The sequence below is a fragment of the Ovis aries genome, chromosome 8, assembly GCF_016772045.2.
Source record: "Ovis aries strain OAR_USU_Benz2616 breed Rambouillet chromosome 8, ARS-UI_Ramb_v3.0, whole genome shotgun sequence".
Taxonomy (NCBI): Eukaryota; Metazoa; Chordata; class Mammalia; order Artiodactyla; family Bovidae; genus Ovis; species Ovis aries.
This window is the reverse complement of record NC_056061.1, coordinates 56,368,035-56,380,993: the sequence shown is the minus strand read 5'-3', so window position 1 is coordinate 56,380,993 and position 12,959 is coordinate 56,368,035.

Below are 12,959 nucleotides of genomic sequence, written 5' to 3'. Positions count from 1 at the left end.
TGGGTTACATTTTAGGGTGTACGATAGATCTTATCTTGACAAAATGTGGCAGTTTGGGTCAAAAGAGACCCCTGAATTGGGATTTAAGGAAACCCGTGTTCCAATAACAAAAATATATATTCATGAAAGTTCGGAGTATGTAATATAAGGAAATTTGATTATATGACTATATAGCACAATATAATGGCAATTTAAAAGCACATTTAATTCCTCATGGAAAGCCTTATTTTCAGATTATTTTTGTGTGTTTCAAAATGATGGATTATACCAAAAGTCAAATATGATGAAAAGGAAGCTTCCCAGTGAAGGCCAAAATTAAAAAAAAAAAAAAATGAAGGGTTGACAGAAGCTTCAGAATATATATATATATATATATATATATATATATATATATATATAAAACAAAGTTTGTTAGCTTTTTAAAATCTGTAATTTATTTCATTTCCCAATCTATGTAAATATTCACTTTCATCCAGTATTTTGTATTTGCAATTTTGTCTTCTTTTCTCTGGGGACTTTGAAAACATATATGCTATAGACCTGCATTATCTGGGTCTGCTGCTGGTAAGAAGAGAAATGTTCCTAAAGAATAAAGCTTGAGACAAGTACTGAAGGACCTTGCTCTAAATTCTCTAGTTTATGCTTCTTGCCATCTTTTCAGGATACTGACCCCTTCTCCTTGGTCTCTCTGGCTATTCGGGCCTCGTAAGTTAGAGGGAGGTGGTGAAAGTGACGCTGCAGACTATGTCAGAGATGAGCTTTACCCAAGCAAGAATGAAGTTTAACCCAGATATCGTCAATCAATCTTATGTATTTGTTTTAGCTTGAGTCATCCTTTTCCTGCAATATAGTATTATACTTAAAGAAACATTCCAGAGAAGATAATCCAACATAATGCCATTCCACAGATTTTATAGCTAACTTTTAATATATAAATCTAAATTTTCTTTTTTTTTTTTAAAAAATTTATTTCTGATTCCCTTTAGAAGAAAATTCCTTGTGACTTCAGCAATATACAAGCAGTAAATCCAGTGTTCATTAAAGTGTAGGACTTTGCAGTTGACTGACAAATCTATCATTTTGCACGAGCCCTGCTTTCTGTTGGAGAGCTGCAGTGTAGAGATTCACTGTTACAACATAGGTGAAGCTCTTTCCTTAGCAGCTGAGTCGTTATAATGCACAAGTCTGTATTAATCACTAAGGCTAACCTATCAGGTCATTAGTAGAATTCTGGGCCAAGGTGGTACAGGAAAATAACAGCTGTTTGTATAAAGAAACTAGGAGCTCATTTGCACAGCTACTGGAGGCAATAGGGAGATTAATGCATGTTGTCATTTCTACAGGTTTAATTTGACTTGCGTTAAAATAGCATCAATACACATCACCCCTTTGCCATTCATTCCTCCTGAATGCTGATTAATTTACTCTCATTTCCCCCAGCCTGCTGCCAGGCAGTAATGAGTTGTAGCCATCTGGCAGGCCTATTTTGCGTTGCCCACTGCCCCTAAAAAAAAAGCAGAGATGGGGACAGTCTTTCATGGGCATCCATCCAGCTGCTCAGAGTTCCCAGCCCTCCTCTTGGGGAATGCAGGGCAGATTGCCATCCAGACAGTGGATTCCTGAACTGGCATGCTATGGAGCTGGTGATCCAAAGCCTCCTAATTTCATAATTGGGAGGGACGTGTAAGAGAACCTGTATGTCAGAGTTAGCATTAAGTCACGTAAAAAGAGATTTGTAAAGTACAGCTACTGCTATAAAGTGGTATTTTATAGATGCATACTAATACAATGTACACAGGGATAAGGCTCTTTACAGACATATAAAGCAATACTGTTAATAATGTCTAACTCCTGAAAGAACAGGAAGCCATCTGGTCTCAGTAATTGCTTCCAAATATAATTTTTTTTCTTTTCATGATGTCTTCAGAAAAATCAGACCAATTACCTCATTATGGGTAAAATAATAAGTAAGACTGACATAAATTTGATTCTATTTCAAGGACACTGTTTTTAAAAATCCAGTTTATTGAGGTATAGTTCACACACAATAAAGTCTATATTAAGAATAAAAGAATTTAAGGGACTTCCCTGGTGGTCTAGTGCTTAAGATTTCTCTTTCCAGTGCAAGGAATATGGTTTCAATCCCTGTTCAGGGAGCTTAGACCCCACATGCAAGGCCAAAAATATTGAAAATATAAAACAGAAGTAGTATTGTAACAAATTCAATAAAGACTAAACATGATCCACATAAAAATCTTTTTAAAGGAAGAATGTAAGAAGTTGTCTATATTTCAATGTATTTTGACACATTCACATATTCATATGATCATCACCACCATCAAGATACAGAATATTTCTATCAGCCTTCCAAATTGCCCTTGTGGTCCTTCCTGTCAACCTATCCCAACACCTAATAACCTGTGATCATCAATCAGTGTAGATTAAATTGACCTCTTCTAGAGTTTCATAGAAATGGAATAGTATGTATGCTTTTGCTTAGCATAATTCACTCATAGTATTTCACTTTTCAGTAACTGATTCTTCCTTATTGCTAATTAGTAGTTCACTCCATATCCATTCCTTATCACTGTGGATTTGCCATAATTTTATATAGTCACCTGTTGATGGACATTTGATTTCTAAGTTTTATTATTATGAATAAATTTGTGTACATCTCTTTGTGTAGATATATATTTTCATTTCTTTTGAGTAAGTTCAGAATTAAGAACAGAATTTCTGGGTCTAATGGTAAATGTAACTTTAACTTTATAAGGTACTATCAAACAGCTTCCTGAAATGATTATGCTATTTCACAATCTCACTAGCAACGACTGAGGAGGATTCTAATTTTTCCACATTGTCATCAACTCTAGGTAGGTTGTCATCTTAAAGCATTTTTATCTGTGCTAGTGAATATAGAATGGCATTTCATTATGCATTTAATTTGTACTTCTCTGTATTTTAAAATACAGATTTTATTATTTGTCAGGTATAGTAAGGTCAACAGATCAGGAAATGATTGCCATTAGGGTCAGCAAGGACCTAAAATATTAAAACAAAAAATATTGAATAAATGGCATGATTAATACACCTGCAGACTAATGATGTTGAGCAATTTTTCACATGTGTATTAACCACTCACACAGCTGCTTTTGTAAACTGTTCAAATTTTTTGCCTATATGGTTTTATTGTGTTGCCCTCTTAATGAGTTCTAACTAAATTCTTTATAAATTCTACACACAGGTCCTTTGCCAGACATTTGTATTGTAAGTATTTTCTCCCTATCTGAGATATATCTTTTAATTTTATAATGTCTTTCAAGGGACTTAAGTTTGAAATTTTGATGAAGTCCCACTTATCAATTTGTTCTTTCTTGCTTTTTGTGTTTTAAAGATGAAATCTTTGCCTACCCTGAGATAAATAATGATTTTATCCCATGTTTTTTCTAGTTTAATTGTTCTAAACACTGAATTTAAGTCTGTGATCCATTTTGACTTAAATTTTCACATTGTCTAAGGTAGTGTTCACCCTTCCCATCCTGTAGTCTAGAGATTGTCTTTCAGCAGAAAACTTGGATAATGGTAGGACTCACCTTATTTTTTACCCTACTCCTAAAGATTACAGTCATCCACTGTCCAATGTTTGAAAATTTTTTTTGTGTGTGTTTTATCAATTTTTCTAGTTCTTTACAACAGGAGGGTAATATTAGACCCTGTCACTCCTTTTTGACCAGAAAGAGAAGTAGATACTATTTAAGTCTAATTATCTACTAGTTTTAAATTATTACTATAATTTACTTAAACTTAGCTAGTTTTGTTCTGTTAAGAGAGGGGAGTTTTGACCAGTGGTTTTCAACCTGTCTCCCATTAGCTTTATTTGACAGTTCCTTAAACATTCCAGTGTTCAGGCTGTTCCTTAAGAGGTTCTGACTTAAATGGCATCATTTTCTTTAGAACTCTCGAGTGATTATAATGTGTCACAGAAAGTTGAGAACTACCAATTCACTTTTGAAATTTGACAGAACTTGCCAATGACTATTTCCTCAGTATCCTGGGGTGACCAAAACGGCTTACAGGTGTACCGGGTCACAGATCTCTTCATCCCTGGGGACAGAGCCCTTGCCCAGCAGGAATCTGTATCCTCGGTTTACCCTGGCATGCCACACCAATGCCATCATTCCCCTGTGTTTGTGAATGCAGAACATTGGTGCTTTAGAAGTCAATCCTCCTTCAGTCTCTCATCTTTAGGTCCCAGCTTAAATGTCACAAAACCTTTCTTTGACCCCTCAGGGACCATCCTTTCTCCTTCCCACCCGTTCCCTTCATGACACGCATATGCCTCTATGACAGTAATATTAGGGTTTTAAGATCTTACTGAAGATTTTAGTCCCTGGAGGGTAGGGGATTCTTTAATATCTTTTTGTCCTTCCTATTACCAAGTAGAGTGTTTTGCATTTAATATTTATTATATTTGGGTAGGCCATTTTGGAGTTTAATGTTTGAAAATGTTTTATGGGCAAAAATATTTCCTGTCTCATTAAAATTATATTCTGTCAAAATATGTTTTTCAGATTCTCCATAAGTCAGCTGGGTGAGAGAAGAATGAAAACCTTGTATTACATATTGTTTTTACTGGCACTTGCACTGGGTTCAGGTCTCCAATCTTTTTTCATGATTAATTTTGTCCTTAAGGAGGAGGATTTGGTAGTGCCTTTCTATCTTTAGGCATTCATACTTCAGAAAGTAAAACAGATTTTGATGAATTTTGCTCTTTATACATTTCAGTGTTTTAAGTCCAGAAATTTTTATTAGATGTGGTTATTTTTTCAAATTAATACACAAATAAGTTGGATGGAAAATGAATTTCCATAGGGATAATTTGGAAGAAAATGGGGACATTCATTGATATTATTATTGGAATAATCTATTTGGCTACATAACACCCAGCTTCGTATGTTTACTCAATTCTTTTTTTTAACATTAATATTGACATGTCCAGGATCACTCTGTTCACTAGGGTATCTATTCATAAATTAGGGGAAATCTCCCCCTCTGGGCACTGCTTGGCGAACAGAGCAAAGGCTAGATTGTAACCCAGTCACCTGGGTCAAAAATCCTTGTATAGGGAAAAATTTGTACAACTTGACATGGTGACTCTTTGATGACCTCTTTACATTTAGGACAGTTTATTTCTGTATAATCTGGCATGGTTCCAGGAGATAAACATAAACTTAATATCCTCCACTGAGTATAAGACACGCGAATACTAATTGTGAAATTACATTGAAGTGAGAAATTTAGGACATCTTCACTAGAAATCTCAGTTGCATGGTTGTTCCTGTGGGAAAAGGCCCAAACGAGATCAAAGATAGAAAATGAGGTAAATATTTACCATATATTAAGACAGGGGTGAGGGGACCTGTGGGAGCCAGGACACTCTGGCCGATGTCTTCCATTAATGGCATGTTTTGGTTGGCTAAGACACAAAGGAAACAGCACGTTTGCCAAGTGGATGAATATGCACTCGCTTAGCTTCTGGCCACGAAGAGAAATGTTGAGCTGTCAGCTGTCAGGGAGGAAGAGCCAAGGACAATGCCAGAAAGTGCCAGAGTAACAGTAGGAAAGGGCCACACATAGAGTCTCTTTGTGACCTAATGACTCTGAAGTCTTGAACTTCTCACCAACCATAAAATTTAATTTTGAAGGGATGAGTGATACACTTACCACCAACCATGGACATGATGCCTTGCCTTGGAGCTGCTTCTCAGATTGCTCGCAGGGAAGGGAATGGAACAGGAACACTTATTGAATAGCCCCATTTTATCTCCAGAGCATCAGATGCCTTTACATACATTGTCTCACTTAAAACAAATGTTAAATTGTTCCACTATACCTAACAAGAAGATGTTTTCATTGGCAGGAAGGACTAGTTGAATATTTCTGTTACAGGTTTTACTTGATGGAAGTAATGAATTTTACTTAGGCTTGACTATATTTTTCTAGTTGCAAATCACAGTGAATATTGCTCTTAAACAAATCGCCTCATTCCTTAACGCATAGGTTCCTTTCTTTTCCCACCTACTGGTCCTAATTCTATCTTCTTTCCCCCTGCTGATATCTATTTCCCCCTTTCTTTCTTTATCTATGGTTAACATCATGTATTGGTAACCTGCTTGTGTCCTCAAGCCCACAGACCTCGTTTGTTGTTAAGTGCTCTCTTCCAATCAGGGCCTCATGTGGGGCTTTCTGGGATTTTTATTAAATAGGCTTCAATTAAGAGATTTATTCTGCAATTTTTTTTTTTTTTGCTTATTTTTCCTTTTAGTTCTCAAAGTAGAAATATCATCACAGCAAAAGAGGAATCTCTGTCTCATCCTCTCTCCTGTTTTATCACAATATTCTTGTTAAAACTGAGTCTGGGCTAATGGATATTCATCTGGGGGGTTAAGTAAACAATTTAAGGGAAACATTTTGTGTTGGCTATTGTAATTGCTTTCATTCTATTAAAGAAATAGAATAAATATAATGTACCACTCAGCTCATACAGGTGATGGAGGGCCTGGTCCGTAGGTCTATAGCAGTCACATCTCAAGAAGGGCTTATGGGTCTTGGGACTCTGCAGGTACTGCCTGCCAATGGCTGACTGCATAGACCTCATATACAAATATTCCCAGTGCAAAATCATCACCTTAAAGGTTGTGATTTGAAAACTCTGGCCAGTTCAGCATGAGGAGACTGTTTAAAATATTCATCTTTTTCTTTTTTGGTCAAGAACAATCTGCCTTCACTTTTTGCTGGTTTACATATAGATCTTTGTGCATTCAAACTCCAAAAGCAAGACCTCTGTTCTTGAAGAGCAAGCAATTTAAATATAAAATGTTATAAAGGTACTACACAAACTAAAGTAGGGCAGGGAGTATTAATCATGCTTTTTTATTTTCTGTAATTTTAATGCTTTGACCTCTTGGAGGCTGCTGATGCTGAAAAGGCTGCTCTTCCCCTAGTGGCCACTTCCTGGAGATAGGATACAGCCTCACTACCAGAGAACATGCCTTTTGTATGCAAATTCACCAATCCAGAGACCACACAACCCTCCACCTCTGCTATTGGGTGGGTGTTCATACAAAGGGCCAATATTCCTCTGCCCTGATCACTCCAGGGCCAGGTACTGGACAACTAGAGACAGCCCCTGTATCGCAGAGCCTGCTGAAATTGTTGAAACTAACCAACCCTAAGCCTGCTTACCTTGCCTTGTCTTGCCTTTCTGGCAGAAACCACAATAAAGGCTCTTGCCAACATTTCCCCCTCATTTCACTGACCCTGGTGCTTCCCCAGGTGGCCCTCTCTGACATGGTCTGCCTCCTCCTCTTGGGAACTGTTGAATAACAAGCCATCTTTTCAATAGCAATCATCTCCTGATTTGCTTGGCCTTACTTGAATAATACTAAAACCTGCATTTTAAAACAAGGGGCTGCTCTGTCCTATAAGCTTGGAAACAGTGACCCCAAAGAACTCTAGGGTGTGAAAGGACCTTGAGTGTCAGGTGACTCTGATATTACCATGGAGATGTAGGAGTCGGGGAAAGAAGGAATCCAGAAAGTAGAAACTGCCCACAGGAAAGAAAAGGTGTGGGTTCAGGGAGGCAAAATACACAGGGTGGCGAAAGGATGGGACAAGGGGAGAGGTGGCAAAGAAGATGGAAAGATTGGTAGCATTACATTGCTGAAGGCCTTGTTACCCCTGCTAAAAGGTTGGATTTTATCCTGTTTGAGATGGTAGCAGATGTTTTAATCATGGTAGCAGCATGAATATGTATATGTGACAGAAAGATGACTCTGGCAGCTGCATGAAGGGTGATTGTAAGCAGAGAACAGATTGGAGCAGGGGAGGCTAGTTCAAGGCTGTCTGAGAAGTTTAATGATAAATGTGAAAACTGGGATCAACAAAAGGTGAAGATCAGGCCCCTGGGAAGAGAATCAGGGGAGGGTGCATGTTCAGTCGCTCAATCATGTCCAACTCTTTGCAACCCCTTGGACTGTAGCCCACCAGGCTCCTCTGTCCTTGGAATTTCCCAGGCAAGAATATTAGAGTGGGTTGCCATTTCCTTCTCCAGGGGATCTTCCTGACCGAGGGACTGAACCCAAATCTCCTACATTGACAGGCGAATTCTTTACCACTGAGCCACTTGGGAAGCCCAAGAGAATCAGGAATAGCATTTAAATCTCTTTCATTACCTGTTGCTACAGTAAACTTTCTGGTTTCAAAAAAGCCTTCCCTGAAAAAAGTGGGTTAGTAAAAGTACTTCTAAGGTGACTACACATTACTTGAGTGCCTTCCAGTTTTTATTTGTCTCCAGTTGAATTTGGAAATTTAAAATGAATTAGGTTGATGTGTTAAAATCCAGGAGAAATAAGTGTTTTACATCCAGATTATTTTAATGCTTATGTAAAACACTATATCCTTCCTTTTTTCCCTTCTATTTCTCATTTTCCTTTTTTCTCCTCCCTGCTCCCCCTGAAAGTATTATTACATTTCCTTAATACCTTAGCTGCATATTTTTGATGTGTTCAATAATGCCTTCCTAAAAGCCAAAAGCATTTAATAGCCAACAGCAAAGAGCTCTGAGTGTTTGCATGACAGATATTTAGAATTCTATACTTTTATAAGTGTAGCGTCAATGCCATGACTAGAAAAAGAAAGTTCAATGAATAATGATCATGGTTTGCCAAGAAGAGGGGAGCATAAACAATAAAATAATTTAATTCTTCTCACTATGAACTTGTCTTATTCAAAGGTTTCTCGGCTGAAGAAGGGCTTATTGGGTTCTCTGTTACAGTGCAGATAAAATGACATCCTGGATTATTCACACCAGTGCTGAAAATTGATTTTATTTCTCCAGCTTGCTGAATTCCAAACTAATGAGACTTGACTGTTATACAACTGTAACTATTGTCATGTAACTTTACAATTACCAGAACCAGACTCTTTTATGAAAAACTAGATGGTTCTTTAATATCAATATTTGACACTTTTTCTTTCTCTGATCACTCTTCTCTAAACTTCTCTCAATTACATTCTCTTTCTCCATCAATGGTATACCAAATAAGTAGCAAGAATTTTTCCCTATAAGAAAAAAAATTTTTAAGGAAGGCATTAAATATTGACATTAAAAATGTGACAGCACAAATATTTTCTTCTCAAAGAGTCGTAAGGATTAGTCCGTTTCTGTTTCAGATTCAATTAAGGGAATTTATCACAAGCTCCTTTTGCCATTTTATGGTGTCTCTGAATGTCTCATATAAGTGTAAAAATTCATAACTCATGGAATAGTGACTGACAGTGTGTGGACATTTGGGATGACCAACCCAGATAGCGTATTAAAAAGCAGAGATATTACTTTGCCAATAAAGGTCCGTCTAGTCAAGGTTATGGTTTTTCCAGTGGTCATGTTGGATGTGAGAGTTGGACTGAAGAATTGATGCTTTTGAACTGTGGTGTTGGAGAAGACTCTTGAGAGTCCCTTGGACTGCAAGGAGATCCAACCAGTCCATCCTAAAGGAGACCAGTCCTGGGTGTTCATTGGAAGGACTGATGCTAAAGCTGAAACTCCAATACTTTGGCCACCTCCCGTGAAGAGTTGACTCATTGAAAAAGACCCTGATACTGGGAGGGATTCGGGGCAGGAGAAGAAGGGGACGACAGAGGATGAGATGGCTGGATGGCATCACTGACTTGATGCACATGAGTTTGGGTGAACTCCTGGAGTTGGTGATGGACAGGGAAGCCTGGCGTATTGCAATTCATCAGGTTGCAAAGAATTGGACACAACTGAGCGACTGAACTGAACTGAACTGAACTGAAGCAAGAATTGGTGTTGGAGAAGACTCTTGAGAGTCCCTTGGACTGCAAGGAGGTCCAACCAGTCCATCCTAAGGGAAATCAGTCCTGAATATTCATTGGAAGGACTGATGTTGAAATTGAAACTCCAATACTTTGGCCACCTGATGCGAAGAACTGACACATTGGAAAAGACCCTGATGCTGGGAAAGATTGAAGGTGGGAGGAGAAGGGGATGACAAAGGATGAGATGGTTGGATGGCATCACCGTCCATGAGTTTGAATAAACTCCGGAAGTTGGTGAGGGACAGGGAGGCCTGGCATGCTGCAGTCCATGGGGTTGCAAAGAGTTGGACATGACTGACTGACTGAACTGAACTGAACTGAACTAAGCAAGAATTTCCTTGAGGCAGGTTGATCTTTTGTTAATTGCAGAATCAACTCTCTATCTCATTTGCCAATTTCTCTTTTGTCTTGTTCCAACTTGTTCTTTTTTTTTTTTTTTTTGTATTTTTGGCTATACCATGTGGCATACAAGATCTTAGTTCCCCTACCAGGTATTATCTATGCCCCCTGCATTGGGAGCTCAGAGTCTTGATCACTCCGGAAGGGATGTCCCCCAGCTTGATCTTGATGGCCATTGTGTGTCTTCTCTTTGCAGAGCAAAGCTGTATGAATACTTTACCTTTGTCATGTTGTGTGGTTTGCTTTCAACAGATCTGAGTTTGGACTAAACAAAGAATTCTTTACAGTGTCATAAAATCCTTAAAGGCCAGGCTGTGTTTTGATATTCTTTTGGGCACACTTACCCTGTCTGGGACACAGTCCACATAATGTATAGGGAAGACAGGCATTGCTGTTGGTAATCTGGTTAGATTAGGGGACACTGCAGGGAGCCTAGGTTCCCCTGTGACTTGGGCTGTTAGCCTATTAAGTCTTATGAGGCTGCTTCAAGGTAATTATATATTTGACAACAAGAACTTTAAAGCTTAGTCTCTCAGACTATCCAGATATTCATTTACATGCAGGAAATTAGTTTTTATAATTGTGTATACAATACAAACCAAATACAGACTGTGGACCAAGGGGACAGTGCTTTGTGCAATGCCTGACACACCATCAGTCCTAAAGAAAAATTTGTTAATGGAAATAGACTTGAAGCAGAGGATATATAAGAATGGAATAGGATCTGTCTTTTGAGTCTGACAATGCCATCTCCACTGGTTGAAGTCGCCATGAATCTGTATCTGTTGAACAAGATTAGCTCTTTGGGAGAAACTCACTTATAGTATGGTGGAAATTCAATTTACTGGTGACAGAGCTGTAATTGTCTAGATGCTACTAGGAAGCAAATATAGGTAAGAAATATAGATAAATATAGGTTAGCATTTTCTGAAAGCAAGTTGCAAAAAGAAAGGGACATCAAAATTACAAATATAAATAAAAGATAAATGGTTAACATAGAAACTGAGTCCAGGATCACAAAACTGAAGAGAGCTTTCAAGATAATCTACTGAAATGGAGCAGGATCCTAATACCCTGCCCCCGTCCCCCACTTCCTCTGTCTGTTTTATGTCTGTGGAAAAACTTTAACCAAAGAATAAGTTTAATTAGACAAGTGAGGAAATGCAGAAGCAAAGGAAAACAGTCCAACAAGACTAATAATAGTTTAGTCATTAAGCATAGTCAAAGATTTTAGTTCCTCTTCAAGAGTTATACATAATATTCTGAGCCATATCCTTTGAGCTGTCTTGCAGAGACTGACACCCCCACCAGGTGGAAGAAATTAACTACATCATAACCGGACTAGCCAAGACATAAGCTGCCACAGTTCTGAGAATTGACCTCAAAGAAATGGGAACAAACACCCTGGAATTGAAGATTAACTGTACCTGAAACAGTCAAGATGATGTTGGTCTAACCATCGAATGACCAACTTCAAGACACCCCCAAAAATGTCCCTTTCATCATAGGGGACTGGAGTGCAAAAGTAGGAAGTCAAGAGATACCTGGAGTAACAGGTAAATTTGGCCATGAAGTACAAAATGAAGCAGGACAAAGGCCAGCAGAGCTTTAAGCCAAGAGAATGCACTGGTCATAGCAAACACTATTTCCCAAAAACACAAGAGAAGACTCTACACATGGACATCACCAGCTGGTCAATGCCAAAATCAGATTGATTATATTTTTTGCATCCAAAGATGGAGAAGCTCTATAAAGTCAGAAAAACAAGAGCGGGAGCTGACAGTGGCTCAGATCATGAACTCCTTATTGCCAAATTCAGACTTAAATCGAAGAAAGTAGGGAAAACCACCAGACCATTCAGGTATGACCTAAATCAAATCCCTTATGATTATACAGTGGAAGTGACAAATAGATTCAAGGGATTAGATCTGATAGAGTGCCTGAAGAACTATGGATGGAGGTTTGTGACATTGTACAGGAGGCAGTGATCAAGACTATACCCAAGAAAAAGAAATGCAAAAAGGCAAAATGGTTGTCTGAGGAGGGCTTACAAATAGCTGACAAAAGAGAAGCGAAAGGCAAAAGAGAAAAGGAAAGTATACCCATTTGAACGTGGAGTTCCAAAGAATAGCAAGGAGAGATAAGAAAGCCTTCCTCAGTGATCAATGCAAAGAAATAGAGGAAAACAATAGAATGGGAAAGAATAGAGATCTCTTCAAGAAAATTAGAGATACCAAGGAAACATTTTATGCAAAGATGGGCACAATGAAGGACAGAAATGGTATAGACTTAACAAAATATATTAAGATATTAATAAGATAATAAGATAAGATATTAAGAAGAGGTAGTAGGAATACACAGAAGAACTATACAAAACAGATCTTCATGACCCAGATAACCATGATGGTGTGATCACTCACCTAGAGCCAGACACCCTGGAATGCAAAGTCAAGTGGGCCATAGGAAGCATCACCACAAACAAAGCTAGTGGAGGTGATGAAATTCTGGTTTAGCTATTTCAAATCCTAAAAGATGATGCTGTGAAAGTGCTACACTCAATATTCCAGCAAATTTGGAAAACTCAGCAGTGGCCACAGGACTGGAAAAAGTCAGTTTTCATTCCAATCCCAAAGAAAGGCAATACCAAAGAATGCTCA